Below are 8982 nucleotides of genomic sequence, written 5' to 3'. Positions count from 1 at the left end.
GGTTATCTGTTTTTCACTGAGGTGCTGGAAAGCCACTGTTTTGCTTGGAGGTCCTCTCGTGGGTCCAACAGCATGCTGACTTCTCTGAACAGGCTGGACTTGTCATCTCCTGGTCTTTTTCATCAGTGGCCACTCGGAGCATTGGCACTGGCAGGAGCATCACGCTGCAGCAGTAGCTGGTGGAAGCAGTGTTCAGAATAGAGAAATCGAGCCCTCAGTCTCCCATCCTCCAGCCTGTAACACTCGTGCATCCTCTGGGAGCTATTGCCTTCATCCCTGCCACTCCTGACAGTATCTACTGGTTGTTCTCTTTCTGTTTGCCTGATTTGATCTTCTTTTACTTTATCACTGCCTCTTGCTGTCCTTCTCCCCCATGCTCTTCCCCACGTGGGAGAATTTCTAATCAGTGCAGAGCACAGGTCCCAGGTGTGTGCTGTGCTGGGCTGCTGTGGCAATTAGCTAACGTTTGGAGTGTGCTGAGCGGCACTCTCTCCAGCATGCTATTTTAAGATGCACAGTCTTGATCACATATAAAGGTCTACCTGGCAGGAAAGGAATTGAGGCAGAGAATACAGCTGACGTTCCCTAGACAGCGAACAAATGCTGGTGTTAAATGTGCTGTTAAGGACAGGTAAGTCCATTTTCTGCAGGGAAAGAGCATTCATTAGGACAGGCAGAGACCAGTGGGAAAAATGAGATGCCCCACTGTCAGCAAGTGCCTTGATATCTTCACCCATTCAGTTTGATTAGACAAGGACCCCCCTCCTTCCAAGATGAACTGTTAGAAACCTTTCTGCTTTGTGCCACTTCCACAGAAATCATCAGGGTGATTTGCATAAATATGCAAGTGGTAATCAAACCTGGGTAGTTCAGCTGGTTTATGATACAATTTTTGTACATGCTATGCATACAAAATGAACAGATTTTCATTCTATTTAAACTGCACAAGGTCACTGAATTGAACAGGGACCGAAGTAATGGAAGGCAAAATCTCATCCCGTTTCTTGGTAAAATACCTCTCCAGGGATGTAATATTGTTACTGTAAAGGCCAGAAAGAGTGCAACATATCTGCTGGTCCTCTAGTAATGGTCCTTTTCTTCTAGCTGCAATTTTTCTTCTACCTAGTTGAGAGCAGTAAGAGAATAAGAAAGATTACAGTTGCTGATCGAGTTAGGAGTCTTTGCTTTCATGTATATTTTATATACCAAGACACTCCAGTAAATCTAATTTACAGGCAAGAAAGCGTCTATGAAGAATTAAGTGACTGAGATTCCTCACGTTTGATGTTTTCATTTTGTTTTCCACCTGATTCTCTGCTTGTTTTGATGGTTCAGACCAAAGATTAACACACATAGCACAAAGCTTTCCATTATTTTATAGAAAGTACATGAGGTTTTTGTGTGGCTGAGGGCTCCAGAGTTTTACAGAATGATCAGATATATGACTTCAGCCACGTCAGTTCACACATCTTTAAAACTGGGAACAAGAGGTTTGATGACTTTTCAGAAAAAGTGAAGTAAATGAAGGCCAGTGTAAGAACTGAACGAAAATGAGAATTTAAATATCATTCTCTTAATTACCTGACATAATCCTGCCAGTTTTGTTTTAATAAATTACTTAAGTGCGAGCTAAAAGACAGTCAATTACCTAGAAATCTGGTAATAATTAATTGAGTTCTGTAAAAAACAGCCCTCACCAGTTATAGTTAAGTATTTATGACTTATGATGAGTAGTGATACATTTTTCAAGGCAGATAATCAGATTGTACATAAAACAAATCAGGCACCTGCAGTTCAGGAAGTTTCCATTAAAGCTCAGTATTGAGGGGCTTATGACTTTGATACTTTCCCACTTTGGGGAAGGGAGTTTTTAATTGCTCATTTTTTCATTGCCCTTTCTGAAAATTATTCCTTTTAGATATTCCTAACCATTCTAGCTTAATATCTAAATGTGAAGAATGCATATATCAGCATACTGTCTTCTGTGATTAGCAGTGGTATCTGCTGATGAAAAAAGTACAGTAATACAGGCTAACACATAGAATTAAGAGGATACAACTCAGAATTTAAAATGTTGAGGGCTAACAATAAAGGCTTCACTGTGCAACTTAATCATGGTGTTCAGATGTATTCAAACAGAAAACATTTTTCATTGAAGATAAATTTCTGTTATATTGGTTTGCATAATCTGCTTTTACCAAACAAATGACATGTTAATAAATGTTTAATAATGTACTGCAGAAATTATAAGCAGTGTTTAATAGTACCTTTTCTTGGGATTAAGGTTTTGAAAATTTTCTGCCAAGTTTTCCATTCTCATCTCATTTCTTTATACAGAGACAGCTTGTAGAAGCACTAATGATTTTTTATCCTTTAAAGAAAACAGCTTACCTGCATGAAGGCATATATTAGGATCAGCTATTTTGTAGTAGTTTATTTGTGTTTCTATTTTGACAGTTGTATTTTGTTTTTGTCAGAAAAGCTACATCTTCCCTGGCCCATAAGGAAGGATTTTCAGTGATGTGGATGCAATCCTTCTCTGGCACAGTGAACTCCAGTGAGTCCCATCACGGTGGTGGGATCAGCTTGGGTGCAGAGTGATTCAGCTCTACTCCATTCACCTCCAAAGAGGAGGCTGGAAGAAAGATGAAAGTTATTTTTCCCAAAATTGCAAGTTACTCAGATGCTTTTTACTACAGAAAAATGACACTGAAATTAAAACAAAACCAATTGCCCTTCCTCCCAGATCCAAACATTGTTCACAGCTGTTTATTCAACAGAAGAGCTCTTCCAAACAAAGTCTTCATGTAGGGGCGGCTATCCCAACCCCAGAGCCTCCGAATATACAGGACAAATTCTGCAGGAGTGCTGCAAAGCAATGGCAGCCAGCAGCACCACCAAGGACACCAGCGGCCACCTCACAGGGCTGAAGGACACGTACCCAAACCCACCACAAACATAGCATAGGTAGGTTAGGATGTCACAGCTACTTCTTCAAGCAAGAGTTGCTGCTGAAGTGTGTTACAGCCTGCAAGGAAGTTGGTGATGGGCTGCATTTTATTTTTATACCCTCAGCTTCATCTGTGTCCATCTTTACACCAACAAAGGAACAGCTGCTTTTAATCTCACTTTTAAATCCCAGGCCTGGTATGGCAACTTCTCAGGAGCTGTGGGTGCTATCCTTAACTGGCCAACGAGACTCAAATGCCAGCTATTATCCTATGGCAGTTATGTGTGGCATTAGCTGTGGGTCGTTTTTGCTGCTGATCTAATTTTCACAGTGGCAGTTGGGGCTTGGGAGTCAGAAATGCTGTAGTTGCTTCTCTTGCTAAACATTTTGATTCACTCACTGGAGGCGTGCAGAGGGTTGTTCGGAGCTGCTTTGACACCAAAGGTTTTATTTCCAGAGACTGTCACACGGTGATACAAACTGCCAGGGGAATTTAAGCACAGATGATTAATGCATAGTAAGGTAACCCTTGGACTAGCAGAGCTGCTGTTCCTGTGGAAAGAGTGCCTTGTAATAGCTCATGTATGTAAGAGCAGTGAGACGTTCTGGCCCGGGAAGTGCCATGGTTTGAGTTCAAAATTCTCCTTAAAAATGTGGAAAGTGGGGTGGTCATGAGGCTTCTGGGCACTGGAGGCAAAATACAGAACAACCCACCATGGATGAGACGGTGCAGGCCCACAGAGGTGAGGCTGCAGGCAGGTGGCCTGCTTTGCCTATGCATAGGTCTGGTCTGGCAAAGAATATCTACTCGATAGACATCGGCCTGTTGGCCTGTTTCTGCCTTTTGGAAGGTAAAGAGGGGAGCTTCATTTAAAGTAGCTGTAAGAACATGGAAACAGGTCTATCATGTAGAGGGGGGACAAGCTAAATGCGGGTGACAAAGAATGATTTCAGTCTTCCCTGTGATGTGTAGGTAAGTATGAAAAGATGTTTCCCCTTCTTTCCACTAACTTTCATCCAAAGTTATTAATTCCTTCCTAAAGCTTGCCTGCCATGTAGTTCTGTGTGGGCCAGCAGAGGCAATGCTGAGTTAAGCCAACTCCTTTGGAGGATGAATGAATGCCTGGGAAAGAGACAGGTGGAAAATATAGAGCTAGCACGATACGAGAGACTGGAAAGAGGTTATTTCCTCGTTTTGTCCGTTTTGTCATGAAGATAAGTTTTATAAAGGAATACTCAGTCTGTGCATATTCTTTCTGACATTGATGGATTGCATTGGGAGGACAGTCAGAAGGGATCCTTTTCCAAATACAAAATACAGAAGGGTTGGATGGAATATTTTCTGGAGGAATAGTAAAGGTGCAAGCTGACAGTGAGCCTTCAGAGCCACTGGTTTGCTGACTTAATATTCCTCTTGAAGGAAAACCAGCGTGCAGAAAGAAAAACAGACATCCTTCACGTCAGTGGCTGCGGGCTGTGGTTTCCTTGGGCACAGAGAGATAATTCTCTTGTGCTCCCTTGTCCAGCTTTCACCCAATGAAGAATATAGCATGTTAACGTGTGTAATACCATAGTGATAGAAGACACTGAGAAAAGGGATTAAGGATTAAAATACAAATTCTCAGCTTTATTCCTCTGCTACTTTTTTCCCATTTGTACTTTTTTTTTTTTTCCCTTCCAATATCCTTACATAGCAAAGGCTAATCTGAAAAAACTTTGTTCATCAGGCATTGCCTTTCTCTAATAAGCATGTCCTATTGGAGCTGTAGTTTTCTCTCCAGCTGCTTGATTGCTGATCTACAAAAGCTTATAGCCAGTTGTTTCAGCTTAAACAAGGAAAAAGTTGACAGAAGGACCTTCAAGATCCTGTTCTTCTTCTGTTCCCTGGCTTGCAAGCTTGTTCTGAACTTGTAATTCCCAACAAAGCAATACTTCTTATTTTGTCTCATTAGTGTAATGGTTCAAGAAGGGAAAGAAATCAGAAGGTGTTGAGCTGTGTCAGTGAAGAAACAGGTCCATGATCATTGAGGAACCTGTTCATTAATACCCAGTTCAAAACAATGTTTTCATTACCCTGGTTTGCTTTTGCAGCCAGAATGAGCTTCAGGAAGATTGAGCTGTTTATGTGCAACTTAAAATGGATGTCCGAGGCATTGCTTTTTTAAATAATTGCTTTGTGTTGCTTACTGATTTTCTACTAAACAGGCATGGTTACTTAAATGATACTGTGATATTCGCACTTTGTCTTCTGTTCAGTTCCAGGAAATTTGTCTCATGAGGATTAGAAATGCTGCCATCTGCAATACAGACATTTCTATCAGCGGATATGACCAGGAAAACCTACTGTTTGTGAGTAATTGCTTCTAAAAATAAGCACTGTTTCTTAAAAGTGAAATGGGAGAGTGACAAGTAGCTTTAAAACAATTCTGCTAGTTAGTAGCAGAAAATAACCCACATCTGTGGCGATGTTGTAAGGCAAGCACCATGGGCACAGAGCAGGGTGCTAATCCCCTACCAGCCCAAATGCAGCCTTTGTCCCTCTGTCTCACATGGAACCGAGCTGTGAATGGGAGGCCCTCAGCCCCCTCCTCTCCTATGATGGAGGGTGCTCACGGGGTGGAGAAGAGCAGCAGGAGCAAGGGGCGGGAGAATGGCACAGGCACACCAGCTGCTGAGATGGCAAGGGAAAAGGTAGCAGGGGTCAGATCAAGGGGCAGGATTAGACCCTCTCTTTATCCTGTAGGACCAATCCATGCAGGTACTGAAGCCTCTGTACTTCCTCTCAAGGCCATAGCAGACTTTCTTTCGTAAACTGCTAATCAAGGGAGTAAATCAGAGCTTATAGCCAGTAAAGTAATGTGTGACAGCTCTTCCTGTCTTTCTCTTAGCAATAGCTCTTCAGTGCTGCCAAGAGACAATTAAATTGACACCGACATCTTAATATGCTTGCTTTGATGACAGGGGTTTTGTCACTATTGTCCAGATTGCTCAACTCACACGTGTTAAAGGACACAGAGGAAAACCATCAGTCCAACCTATGATCTGCACTCAGTCTACATTTTCATCTGAAATAAGCCATCCCTAGCTCACAGCAGAGAAACTGATGGGAGTGAAGAAAAGCTCCCAGAGGCAGATCAGCCATCAACAATTCGAGAGACGATTTCCAGCGCAGTTCGGCAATGGCTGAACCCCAGCCCTCTGCTACCAGGTGGTTTTAGCTTCAGACAGGGCTGTTACCCTTGGAAATGCTGCTTGGGCAGTAATACATTAGGCAGCTGCTGGCTACCATCCTTTTCCACAAACCCACAGGCAGCAGCAATTTTAGAACCCTTTGTTAGATCGCTGATTCAATCTTTTGCACAACTGAGAGAGCAGAGACCTGTGACCAGAAGGTAGAGAGCAGAAATGGGGCAGGAACCGCTTAAAAAGATGATTAAAAGGCAAACTATTTATAATTTGTGAAAAAAAAAGATAATCAGTAAGTAGTCCACCATTTAACACCCCACTTCTCCTGTCGCACTTAGTCACCAAGTCTCAGTGTGACAAATGAAATCGCTCCTTTGCAAAAGTGCAAGGTTTCTTGTTAGGGTATCAACCTGAGATTTTTTTAAAGTCTCCTGTTTGGTTTTAAGGTAAGGCCAACTTTGTGAAAAATTAAAGCTTTCCAAGAGGAGCACCCAAAACATCTGGCAACTTGGACTTCCAGATCAGAGAAACAGTCACTGCCTGCACTGAAAATACAGAAAGCATCTTTCTGTGCTGTGTGTCTGCCTGTCCCACTGGTGAGAGCTCAAGGGTAGCCTGCTATTCACCCTTGGCCAGGGGTCAGCAGGGCATTTCTGGAGTCCTGTGCCTCCCAAGAGCCCTCTTATAGCCGGCAGTGTGAGCACAATGTGTTCCCCTGCTTTCTGGGAGCAGGAAACATATTGGCTGAAGCAATTTCCGTTTTCCAAAAGTCGTCCTTCTCACCTGTATGCATCTTCTAGCTCCGAACTCGTAAACAAAAGATGGGCAAGTTTTCACACTGGGACTGCACAAAGCAGAGGGGAAGCAGCCCTGCAGCCAGCCGAGGCACACTGCCTGTGCTTTGCTTCACGGTGCGCACAACGCTGCAGCAGCTCCCTGCACAGCGTTCCCTGGGCGACTCTGCTGAACCAGGGCTGTAAAGAGGCTTCAGGTGGCAGATGGCAGGCTCTGAGCCTCACATGCTTTTAAATTAGTGTAGTTTCAGACTGCTGTAATCTGGTTTGGTTCTTGTGGCTTGCCCAAGCTGCAAAAGGAATGAAAAGAGCAGAAACCTAGGGCTGCACATCTGGAGAGCACACGGATGATACAGTACAGGAGACAGTGGGATTAATTTGTGGAAATTGAGCAGAAGAAAACTATGACCAGCTGTCAAAAAGCATTTCTTTACAAAGTGATGATCTAATCAAAGAAAGTGGTAAAACACCGCTTACTCCAGGTTCTCTGGGTGAAGAGAGAAACTGACAGCATTGGCTGGACCTGTTCTTCTACCCCCAAACCTCCCTGTTCTGGGGCAGCGCTTTCATAAATATTTTACACTACAGCTTGCTATGCAAGCCTGTGATCTGAAGCCAGTTGTGTGGCCATTTCTGTCTCTAATAGCCTTATCCACCACAACCCATATAAATCAGTGGGAATTATTCTCATGGAAAACTGGGGTCTTGAAACAGGCCCTTGTAATACAGCAGATAAATCAGCAGCAGTGTTGGCATTGCATAAAGGGCAGAGTGAATAATAATAGCAACAAAGAACTCCCAGCATCCAGAAAGCACCGCAGAGGTCAAGCTCTGCCATGAAGGCAGTTGTTCGGGAGAGATTTAGATGTTTTGAAGGAAAGTGCAGCAGGACAGTCACGCAGGGAGCTACTAAAAGGCTCCATTTCAGATGCAGACCCAGGTCCCGGGTGCTGGTTGAGGACGCTGCCACAGAGCTGAGCATCTTTCCGCCTATTCCCATGTAAATTATGTTTCCAGGCATGCTTTATGCATGTCCCATGGTCCACAGCCCTGCTGCAGGTGATGCAGTCCATACTGGTAGGCTGTGAAAACCACTGCCTGCTCCTATGCAGCCTCTTAAAGGGTGCCTCCAGCAGCCTGCCCTCTGCCCAGCTCTCGCTCCCCTCTCCAGCAGCCATCTCAGCCATTTGCAGCTGGGTGAGCGCCTCCTTTTCCTATGGAAATTCAGTCAGAAATTGGAAGTCGGAGCTGGAAGTTCCCGCCATCCAACCTTACCCGCACACTCCATAATCCCATCGCAGTGATTTGCCAGAACTTTCCTTTATTCCAGCCTTTACTCCAGCCTTTCCAGCAAATCGTCCCCGCGTTGCTCCAGCTAAGCCCAGGTGAGCACATTATCATAGTTATCTTTGCTGCGCACTGGCTCTTCAGAGTCTGAACAGACTGCACTGTTCTCAAATGTGTCTTTCTTCAATGGATTATTTTTGAATTTCTTCAACAAATAATTCCTGGTCTGTACCCTGACTCACTGAGTGCTGTACCTCTCTTAAGTAATGCATGCTAATGATCATCTGTTCTGCATTTTATGTCTAGTAGTGGTAGAAGATGAAAGCCCAGTATTGCCTATTATACCAGGGCTACAGATATATGTATATATATAAAACCACCCTGCAAGGTGACATATATTGTAGCCAAAGTTCATATATTCCTTCATGAAAATTCAACTACATTACCAAAAAAAAAAAAAAAAAAAAAAAGGATTTGCAATAGATGGAGAATGATTCATGCTTAAATATACAGCAGAACGCCACTCAGAATTCTCTCTTTTCCCTAGTCCTTGCTGTTTTGTGAATCCAGCCCATGAGGAACTATGATCAATGCTAACAAATGTACATTTTCTCACCTTGCCCTTCAGCATTTCATCAGAGATAACACTAAAATCTGGTGCTCTTTTGACATCACACAAATAGCATTTTCTGTCTTCTCTCTCACAGACTGTTTTATCTTTTGCTGCTCAGCAAATCTTCACATGAAGCTAAATGTTTAGCTGCA

Source organism: Oxyura jamaicensis, chromosome 2 (genome assembly GCF_011077185.1).
Source record: "Oxyura jamaicensis isolate SHBP4307 breed ruddy duck chromosome 2, BPBGC_Ojam_1.0, whole genome shotgun sequence".
Lineage (NCBI taxonomy): Eukaryota > Metazoa > Chordata > Aves > Anseriformes > Anatidae > Oxyura > Oxyura jamaicensis.
This window is presented reverse-complemented; position numbering follows the sequence as displayed.